The sequence below is a fragment of the Procambarus clarkii genome, chromosome 1 (assembly GCF_040958095.1).
Source record: "Procambarus clarkii isolate CNS0578487 chromosome 1, FALCON_Pclarkii_2.0, whole genome shotgun sequence".
Lineage (NCBI taxonomy): Eukaryota > Metazoa > Arthropoda > Malacostraca > Decapoda > Cambaridae > Procambarus > Procambarus clarkii.
In genome coordinates, this window is record NC_091150.1 from 57,843,865 (window position 1) to 57,854,942 (window position 11,078).

The 11,078-nt window shown below is 47.5% G+C and overlaps 1 protein-coding gene across 2 annotated transcripts in view; it reads left to right on the forward strand.

Moving 5' to 3' along the window:
- Nucleotides 1–11,078, forward strand: part of LOC123751601 (polycystin-2-like) — a 131,389-nt gene that overhangs the window by 112,679 nt on the left and 7,632 nt on the right. The window lies entirely within an intron of this gene.

Genomic DNA, 11,078 nt, shown 5'->3' on the forward strand with positions numbered 1-11,078 from the left:
ATGCATAAGGCCAATCAAATTGGGTAAGGCCAATCAAGAAGGGTAAGGTCAATCAAATAGGGTAAGGCCAATCAAGTAGAGTAAGGCCAATTAAATTGGGTAAGGCCAATCAAGTAGGGTAAGACCAATCATGTAGGGTAAGGCCAATCAAGTAGGGTAAAGCCAATCAGGAAGATTATGGCCAATCAAGTAGGGTAAGACCAATCAAGTAGGGCAAGGTTAATCAAGCATTGGGTAAAACTGCAGTGGGTGGGAAGACCTCGGTAGAGACGTCATTGCCTGGTGTTGTTTGGTGAAGTCTGGATCAGAGCGTTTGCGAAGAAACGAAGTGAATATATTGTCTATGTTTAAAGTGGGTTTTTTTTCTTATAATTGTAGCTTTCCAGGATTTGCAATCTTCTTTGGTCAGTGGTAAATTCCAGGACTGTTTGATTATTTACTAGATACCTATCAACTGATACCCCTAAAAAAATGTCTTGAAATCATTAGGTAAAAATATGGTCTTCTAAAGTTGTGAGGCTCTCATGACCACAGTCAAACTTAAATTTTAACAGCCTTTGTTTACTAATGTTTAACAGCCTTGTTTTACTCCGTTTGTTTGATGTTTGTTTTACTTTGTTTAATAGCCTTTTCGGGCAAAAATCAAAGAGGAACATCCTCTCTACTTTATTAGACGCAATGAAGTCGAACTCAGACAAAAGAGACTTTCGGCAGTCAACTGTCACACTATGCAAACCAAGACGCTTCTCAATGTGGTTTGGTGACAATCTCACTCGATGAATGAGGGAAAGGTAGACCTCAGGGGATGTCTTCTCCCTCGCATCTTGGTTCTCCACCTCCGGCTGTACCTCCACTTTCGTATTCTCGTTAGAGTGAGGACTTAAGCTATTATTTAGTGAATAAGAAATTTACTTGTGTGGCGTCCAGCAGGAACACCATACCAGTAAATTTACGTTTTGAATACACAGAGAGACACAAACCTCCTTTTCTGCTAATCATTAAAGAAACCATCAAAATTTTGTCCTGCGATTTTAAAATCTAGTTCATTGATGATGGTACCTTGGCTACTTCTCAATTTGCCTCCTGGAGGATATCATAATAATTTAGGAACAAGGACCCGACCCAGGCCTCACCCTAAACTCTTTTAAGTGTGAAATAAAATCCAACAACCAACACATATATATTACCTCGTGTGTAAAAGATGTTTTACTCAGTATTAACCTAACCATACTCGGAAAAAGGACGACTCTAGGAGCTTTTCTTTGTCCATCTGCCATCGACGAGGTCCTTGGTAAGACAGCCCATCCTCCTGTTAAGGCAGTACTTTTAGTAACGATGAGGACCATCGTACATATATTGACGTGAAAGGCAATTAGAAAGTAGAAATCGGTATTACTGAATTTGGACAAACTGAAAAAGGTTTTCTCCTGATTAAATTTAATTTTTTTTAAATTTTGCCCCAAGGGGCGAGTTTATTGGGCAGCGCCACTCATCTTGGGAGTGAACATACCGCCATAGCAGAATGTACAACACTCCCCAATAAACCTGTCCTCTTAAAAAGAACGTCGCTTTTGGCCGTTTGCCCGTATGGCCGAATTTGGACGTAATTTGAAATTAATTAAAAAAAAAATGAAAAAAATTTGGGATTTTTTTTCAACAACAGTAAGTTAAGGGTCCTCTGATAGGTTAGGTGGGCAGGAAATTCTCATAAAGTTTCAAAACGTTATGAAAAACGCTAATTTAAAGTGTCCTCTTATAACCTCTGCGCGTAAGCCGGACGACTCAAATAGAAAACGGAACAGAACGTCACTTTTGTGAGTCGATTTCATTTCAAATTACGTCCAAATTTGGCCATATCACGCATACCAGCCAAAAGTGACGTTATTTTTAAGAGGACGGGTTGGAAGGAGACCATATTGAATACTTCATACCCAAGACTCAACTACAAATTAGAGGTATTATCAGGCAACATCACCGTGACAAGGTAACTGAGGAAAAGAGGATAGAAGCACAAACCAGTGAATCTGTACGATGGTACAACATGGTTGCAGTTGGCAATCCCAATCATTATGGCCGAAGAGGAGGACGACGACGGAGAGAATCAGTAATAGCGCGAATCCGTCTTGGATACAAATATCCATGGAGATTTGGAATGGAAACAACAGTTGATCAGCGAAGTTGCAAAATCTGTGGTGAGAGTGATGGACACCGCCTTGACCACTATCTACGTGAATGTGAACACCTGAGAGACATTAGGAATATGTGTAGAATAATAAACCCCACATTGTTTGAGTTAGGAAAACACTATGTGTCAAATATTGATACTGTTCTTAAAAGATTTCCCCATTTTGCACCCGCAAGATAATGTAAGCTTTTAAGGGTTGATAAATGTTAATCTTCTTGTTTGAGGAGCTGTTCACTTGAGACAGTTAAGCAAGTCCCAGCTGTGTCTGGGTACAAGATGACAGGATGATGAAAACCCAGCGGGTTTTCTTCCTATTGGGGCAACCCATCCTCTTAAAAATAACATCACTTTTGGCTGGTATGCGCGATATGGCCAAATTTGGACGTAATTTGAAATGAAATCGACTCACAAAAGTGACGTTCTGTTCCGTTTTCTATTTGAGTCGTCCACTCCTTCAGCGCCTTCAGCAGCCAGCACATCTGCTCGTTCATTCCCACATATTCCAACATGGGAGGGGATCCACAGAAACTTGATGACTCTTCCCTGATTGGTAAGTACTCTCACAGCTCTCTTAATTTCAGCGACTATTGCAAGATTTTCTGCCTGATTTTTACTTAGGCTTTGCAGTGCTGCTTTTGAATCGGTGCAATTCACTGCACCATTAGTGTTCCGTTCAAGAAACCTTAACGCCATAACAATGGCAGTTAGCTCTGCTTGCGTTGAAGAGGCATAGTTCTCAATACGTGCTTTTTCTTTATTTCTGCGTTGGAAGGTATTATCCTTGATTACCGTGTATGCTGCACCAGCCCTGCCATTGATAGGATTAGATGACCCGTCAGTGTAGATTTGATCTAGTTCATCTCTGGCTTCTTTATAAATTTCCTCGAGATACTTGTGCCTCATTTCTTGTGGTATCATGTTGGATTTTTTCATTGCCATTTCATTGATGATGATCTTGCATGAGTCATCCTCCCAGGGAGGTAACCTCTCTACAGGCAGGAGCTCACGGGCTTGCTCAAGCAGGTGAAGCTCTTCAAGGTAGCAGACTGCTCTGTGATGCCATTTTTTGCTTCTCCTGTTTCCCCCTGAAAGTAGCACAGAACTCAGTTTTTTCTTGGCAATATCATTGTAATGGGGATCTCTGGCTATCCTAATTGCAAGCTTAGCATTCAGCTCCTGAATTCTGCTTTTAACACTGGGAAGGGACAACTCCTCTCGTAGATTAGACGTTTTGGCAGTTCTTGGAACTCCAAGAATGATTGTCATGGCTTCATTTTGAATGCTTTCAAGCCTTTTCATATCGCTTTGGGAGTAGGTGCACTCCTGATGTTGTGGGAAAACCTGCCAGGATTAATGTGAGAGGAGAACTACTAGGGACTTGTACTGTACTAAATTAAAAATTACTGTATGCAAAATTAATTCAACTAAAGTCTCTAGCTAGGGTCGTAAATCCTAGCTCCTCTTTTTCCTAATGACACACTGTTGGCTGTAAGGGGCAGGTGGGGGTGAATGGAGAAGTTGATTGAAGATCCACAATTCACCTGCAGACAAGTCTTTCACATCAGCTTGTATTATCAATACAAGGATGAGATTTAATAATTCAGTTCTATTACTGAACACTGGTTCTGTTTAAATCAGGAATCTAAACATGTACACAGTCAAACCTAGCACCATAACTATAACAGCCAATATTCTTATACTATAAACACAGCAATTTATATTGCAGAAGTATGATATTTATGAATATACAATCAAATGGTCTAAGTAGTATTAACTCAGTACAAGAGATTATATTCAATTAGATAAACTTATATTATAAATTAAAGATAACTAAGCAAGCAATTGTTAACTTAATTTATATGTTCAAGTATATATATAGATGTATTCAATTTATATAAAGAGATTCAGTTATGCTCGACTGAACTCCTCTCAGACCAGGGACACTCATGAGGTGCTGAATCTCACAAGTTTCTGGGGATCTGGAAAAGATTCAGTCGCTACAATAGTAATAAATACTCAATGAAATATGAGGCATTGCCTCACCTTGTAACGACAGACAGACTTATTGAATATATTAAGTTACATAAGCATGCAATTGGTCAACAACACACTACAATAACTCAATATACTTCTCTGAATGCTGGGTGCCTGTCTGACTAGTTGCCAGACTGGTTAACTCTCATGTCAAGTTTAGGCACGATATTTTATATCACAGCTCCCCCTCCCCGCTCAGCTCGTTGTCGCCGTGTGGGGGCTTCGTGGGCGGCTGCCGGAGTATGATGCTCCTTGGGACAGTCCTCTGTCCTTTTCTAGCCTTGTGCTCCTGCTGCCGTCCTCTCCAATTCTGCTGGGCATCTTTTCCTTTTCCTTCTGTTTCGTTTTTCTCCCCCCTCTTCTCCTATCTGCTTGCCGTTTCCTGCCGACCTTTTGCTCGTTCTGGTTCTTCCCTTGGACTTCTTCTATTTTGACGCCCGGGTGCTTGAGGAGGCATACTCTTGCACCCGTAGAACTGTAGTACCCGACGTCGAGAGCGAGGGGAATCTTTTATTGTCAATCCCCCTTTCGTCACTGAACCCGATCTCGACGGACTGTCGGTTTCTTAAGGTGGCGTTTGTGGGGCGTATACTCACGACGCACCCCTAGGAGGCCCCGGCAAGATCGGCGATAGCTTCTTGTTGGGTGTCCTGCCTCTAATTGTGGCTCCATGGTGGGTGTGGGGGCACATTCGTGAATGAATTCTTCTTTTCGTCAAGATGATAACCCCTGTTTCGGCTGCTTCTGGCTTCCCTTCTCAGGCTCGTGGGGTGGGCGACCAAGCCCCCGAGTCGGTCCGTATTGGAAGACCGGGCTCTGTAGCCTCCGCTGCATTGGGCCCCGACCTTGCTCCTCCTTTGGCCTCTCTGACTCCTTCCCCTGGCTCCCCTCCCTCCTCTGTGGTTGGGTCGAGCCCCAAGCCCCCAGTGGTGACTACCTCGTCCCCTGGCGCGGCTCCTTCTCTAGTTGTAACTACTGCGCCTTTTAACCCCTCTCTCTCTGGGGGTTCTCACCGCCGTCCTCGTCACGGCCGCCCTCGCTCGATTCCTTCCAGTTCTGCTACCTATCAAGCCTTGTTTGGTCCTGCTTCGTGGGCCAAATATTTTGATCTCCTCCCTCTTGATTCTGCGCCTCCTGACGATTTCTCCCTCCATCGACATCTCATTGATTCCGTGGATGCCTCCATTACTTTCAACCCCACTCGTCTCGGTACACGTGTCGTTGCTGCTCCTTCTCAGGATGCTGCTTCCCGCTTGGCTGCCTTATCCTGCCTTGGCGAGACCCCCGTTCGGGTCTCGAAGAACGCTCAGTTGGATGCCAGTGTTGGCACTATTTTGCTCCCGCCCCATGTTGCGACCGGTGTTCAGGCCCTGCGCGACTGCCACGACGATATTCGACATATCCTCGCTGCCCAGGGCCATTCTATTCTCCAGGTGGACACGTTTACTCGTCCCCCTCGTGGTAGTCGCCGTCAACCCCTCTGGGTTGTGAAGATTACCTTTGATGGTAGGACCCTTCCACCCTCTGTCATTCTTGCTGGTGCCAGGTGCTCTGTCCAGGAGTACATTCCTTCTCCTCGGCTCTGCAACAAGTGCTGGAGGTTTGGGCATGGTGCCCTCCGCTGCTCCGGGACTGTCTCTCTCTGTCCTTTGTGTGGTGGCGAAGGTCACTCTAAGTCGGAGTGCACTTCTCCCCAGGCTCGTTGCCTCAACTGCGGTGAGGCCCATCCTACCTTCTCCCGTGCGTGTGTCCATTACAAGCTTGAGGCTGCCGTCCTCAACCTGAAGCACCGGGAGCGTTTATCTTTTCCTGAGGCGAGGCGCCAGGTTCGCCGGCTCCCGCCTTATGCTAATATCTCTTATGCTCGCGTGTTGCGCTCTTCCTCTCCTCGTCCTTCCCACTTTCCTCAGACTCACAACCGTTTCCGGGCCTTGGACCCTGATGCGCCCACTGCCCCCTCCTCTGTTCCTTTGGGTTCTCTCCCGAAGGATCCTCCTCCTGGTCCTCTGTCTGGGGTTCCCCTTCCTTCTACCCGGTCTGTCGTGTCTTCTGTGTCTTCTTCCTCGTCCCCCTCCGATCCTCCTTCCCATCCTCTTCCTCCATCTATCGGCTCTCCCCACCGCCTGTCGGTGCGGGCGGATGTCCATCGCTCTCCTAACGGCCGTCGTGTGTGCTCTCGTTCGGCTTCTCCTGTTGAGACACTGGAATCCGTTGCCCGGTACGTAGTTGCTGGGACTCCGGTCTCTTTAAGTCAGAAGCGTAAGCCTGGCTCCTCTCCTTCCTCTTCCCCGGCGGGTAAGAAGGCTTCGCTTTCTTCCTCAGCTCCTACTTCTGGCTCTGTTGCTCCTTCCCCTCCCGTTTCAGTGCTTGCGCCCCCTTACCTGCTATGGAGGTTTCTTTGGCCCCTGCTTCCCTTTCGGTTGCTGCTCTTGCTGGGGTGCGCTCCCCTCTTTCTACTCCCCCTCTTCCTGCTGCTGTCCTTGATTGCTCCTCTCCGTTGTCTCCTCCTCTTCCTCCTCCTCCTCCGGACCCTGCCCACCCACCTCTGATCTGTTCTCCCGTTTCCTTCCCTCCGTCTTTGCTCAGTTTACCCATGCCCCCTAACCCTGACTTTGCTGACCCTGATCCCGACCCTGATATTCTTTAACGTGCTCTGTTGCTCTTTCGCCTTTGTTTCTTCCTTGTTCTCTGTTTTTGTCCTTTCTCTTCTCGTCGTTGTCCATTCTTCAATGGAACGTTCGAGGTTATTACGCCAATTTCCTCGAACTCCAACTTCTGATTTCGCGGCTTTCGCCCCTTTGTGTCTGTCTCCAGGAGCCAATGCTTGGTGCTCGTCCTGGTCGTTTTCGTGGCTATTCCTTTTTCTCCCCCCCCCCCAGCCATTGCTGGGGCTTCTAATTCTTCTGCTCTCTTGATTCGGGCTGATGTTCCCTTTGTTCCTTTACTTTTTCCTTCGCCTCTCCATTGTTCTGCTGCTCGTATCTTTGTGGGGAAATGGTACACAGTTTGTTCCATTTATCTCCCCCCGAGTGTCCCGCTCTCTCTTCCTGATTTGACACACCTCCTAGACTCCTTGCCGGAGCCTGTGCTCCTGCTGGGTGACTTCAATTGTCGTCATTCTCTTTGGGGTGACGTTCTGACGAATACCCCGGGTCGCCTCCTTGAGCCGTTTCTCCTCTCTTCTTCCCCGTCTCTTCTGAATTCTGGTGAGCCCACTCATTTGGACTCTCGGACTCGCACCCTTTCTTGTCTTGATCTTTCTCTCTGCTCTTCTTCTCTTTACTTAGATTTCACGTGGCAGGTTCTTGATGACCTCCATGGAAGTGATCGTTTCCCCATCCTTGTTTCCTTTTTCTCTTTTCGCCCTTCCCTCTCTTTCCCTAGGTGGCAGTTTGCTAAGGCAGACTGGACCCTATTTACCCTCAGTGCTGCTCTCTCTGACCTCTCCCTTCTGCCTCTCTCTCGCGCTCTCCTCCTTTTTCATGACACTGTCTTCAACGCTGCCCTCCGCTCTATTCCTCGCTCTTCCTCTCGGGGTCCACGGAAGTGCGTTCCCTGGTGGAATGCGGACTGTGCTCGGGCTGTCCGCTGTAAGCGTGCAGCCTGGAAGAGGCACCGCCGTAGGCAGACGACCGATTCTTTTCTTTTCTTTCGGAAAGCGAGTGCGGTGGCCCGTAGGGCCATCCGTACGACTAAACGTGAATGTTGGGCATCTTATGTCTCAACAATTACGTCCGAGACCCCTCTGGCCCAGATCTGGAAGCGTATCCGCAAGATAGCGGGTAAGTTCGTTCCCGATGTTTCACCGGTCCTTCACCTCCGTGATACTCTTGTGGCGGACCCGTTGCAGGTCGCTTCCGAACTGGGTTCCCACTTTTCTTCTGTTAGCTCTGGTCTTCATCTTCCCCAATCTTTCCTTCTTCGTAAACCTGTCCTTGAGTCTCGTCCTTTAGATTTCTGCACTCATCTTCAGCTTCCCTATAATGATCCCTTCTCTCTCTCTGAACTTCGTTCTGCCCTGGCCCTCTGCGGTTCTACGGCGGCGGGCTCCGATGGTATTCAATATGAGATGCTTCGCCATCTCCCTCCGAGCACGTCTCAGTATTTACTGAGTCTGTATAATCGGATCTGGGAGTCGTCGTCAGTCCCTGAGGACTGGCTCGATGCCGTTGTCCTCCCTGTTCGCAAACCGGGGTCTCTGGGTACTTCCCCTAAGGACTTTCGCCCTATTGCTCTCACAAGTTGTGTCTGCAAACTCTTTGAACGTATGGTTAACGTTCGTCTGATGTGGTTCCTGGAACACCATCACCTCCTCTCCCCTTCTCAATTTGGTTTCCGCAAGTGCCGCAGCACGACAGATGTCCTGGTGAACTTAGAGGTCTATATTCGTACTGCTTTTGCTGCGAAGACCTCCGTTGTTGCCGTCCTTTTTGACCTAGAAAAGGCTTACGACACCACTTGGCGTTATCATATCCTATCTCAACTTCATTCTTTTGGCCTTCGTGGTCATCTCCCTCTCTTTCTCCGCAGCTTCCTCTCTCGTCGTTCCTTTCGGGTGCGCCTTGGTACCGCTCTCTCTCCCTCTTTTCAGCAATACGAAGGTGTGCCCCAGGGTAGTGTTCTGAGCACTACTCTTTTTCTGGTTGCCCTCAATGGTCTTCTTTCCTCTCTTCCTTCTGGTGTCTTCTCCGCTCTCTATGTCGATGATCTTACCCTTTGTTGTCAGGGTGATGATTCGCCTCTCCTTCAACGCCGGCTTCAACTTGCAATTGATGCCGTGTCGTCTTGGGCCACAGGTCATGGCTTCAAGTTCTCTACTTCTAAGACTTGTGCCATGACTTTTACGCGGAAACGGGTTGTTCTTCGTCCCTCTTTGTCACTTTATGGTCATCCCCTTGAATACAATGATTCCACGAAGCTTTTGGGGTTATTCCTTGACACTCGTTTGTCTTGGTCTCCCCATATCTCTTACCTCCGTGTTGAGTGCTCTAAGGCCCTTACCCTCCTTCGGGTCTTGTCCCATACTTCTTGGGGGGCAGATAGGCGCACTCTCCTTGCTTTACATTCCTCTCTCGTCCTGTCTAAGCTCGATTATGGTTGCCCTGCTTACTCGTCTGCTTCTCCTTCTACTCTTCGCCGTCTTGATGCTTTGCACCACTGGGTTGCGCCTCAGTTCTGGTGCCTTTCGTTCGACTCCCATCCTTAGCTTGTATGTTGACACTGGCTTCCTGTCTCTCCAGGACCGCCGTGATCGCTACTGTCTTCGCTATCTTGCGCGGTCCTTGCAACATCCTTCCTCTCGCCTCTGTCGTGCTTTAACTTTTACCCCTCCTGCGGTTCCTGTTCCTCTTCACCACCTCCCTCTTTCTGTCCGGTTATCTCGCCTACAGGATTCTCTCTCCATTCGTATTTCTGATGTTTCTCCTCGTGTTGTTCCTTCTTTGCCCCCGTGGAGGGTCCCTCTTCCGCGGTTTTGTACTTCCTTGACCCGTATCACTAAAGCTTTTACCCCTCCTACGGTTCTAAAACGCCTTTTCCTCGAGCACTTTTCTTCTCACTCCCGCTCCGTTTCTGTCTTCATCGATGGGTCTAAGTCAGCGGACGGTGTTGGCTACTCTGTTGTTTTTCCTGATCGCACTTATATGTGTCGCTTGCCTGCGGAGACTAGCATCTTTACAGCGGAACTTTATGCTATTCTCTATGCTCTTCGTCTCCTGCTTTCTCGTTGTCAGTCTTCCTTTGTGGTTGTTGTTGACTCTCGTAGTGCCCTCATGGCTCTCGAGTCCTTTAATCCGGTTCATCCAGTAGTTGTCGAGATCCAGCATTGGCTGTTTCTCGTTCACAGTAAATTTAAGTCGGTTGAGTTTTGTTGGGTTCCCAGCCATATTGGTGTGTCTTTAAATGAGCGTGCGGATGCTGCCGCTAAGGAGGCTGTCCGCTCTTGTCCCATCTCTCGTAAAGGCATTCCGTATTCCGACTTTTACCCGGTTATCCATTCCTCAGTCCTTACCCGTTGGCAGGCTTCTTGGTTGTCTGTTACTGGTAAGAAGCTACGTACTCTTAAATGTTGTGTTTCCTCGTGGCCGTCCTCCTTCCACCGTAACCGGCGGTGGGAAACAGCTCTGGCGAGGTTGCGTATTGGCCATACTCGCTTAACCCATGGTCACTTGATGGAGCGCCGCCCTGCACCTTATTGTCCTAGTTGCATTGTCCCTCTTACGGTCGTGCATGTCCTTCTTGAATGTCCTGACTTCCAGGACGAGCGTATGTCTTGCTTTCCGACCGCCCCTCGCGGTCACCTGTCCCTCGATAGAATTCTTGGTGACTCGGATACTTTTGATATCGTTCGCCTTATGCGTTTTTGTTCTCGTATTGGCATCCTTGGTGATATTTAGCGCCCTCTGATTATTTTGCGTATTTGATGGTGCTACATAGCCTTCCCGGTTTGGTGCCTTCTTTTGATAATTACTTACTTACTTATATCACAGCTTTGCTGTATAATGTTCTGGTAGCATTGCTAATTGATTATATCCTTAATTGCGTTTGCAGTAGGATGATTGTTGGAGTTGGAGGCCGCAACACTTGGTCTTCCCTACTCTACACTTTTATTTAACTAATGTTCTACTAGGAATTTTCCTGGTAGATATTGTCCAGGTACTTCCATAGTTCTAGAGAGTAATCACTGGTGATAAAAATATGTAATTATTATGGTGTTCTTTACAAATTAATGTTCGCAAGGCACCATCACACATTGTCACTCTGTTAGTAAACTTAAGTGTTGTGTCTCGGGGCGGCTCGTAGCTCCACCCTCTCCCTTAATAGGGTAGCTTTCAATGAATATTGATTTATTATTTTTACT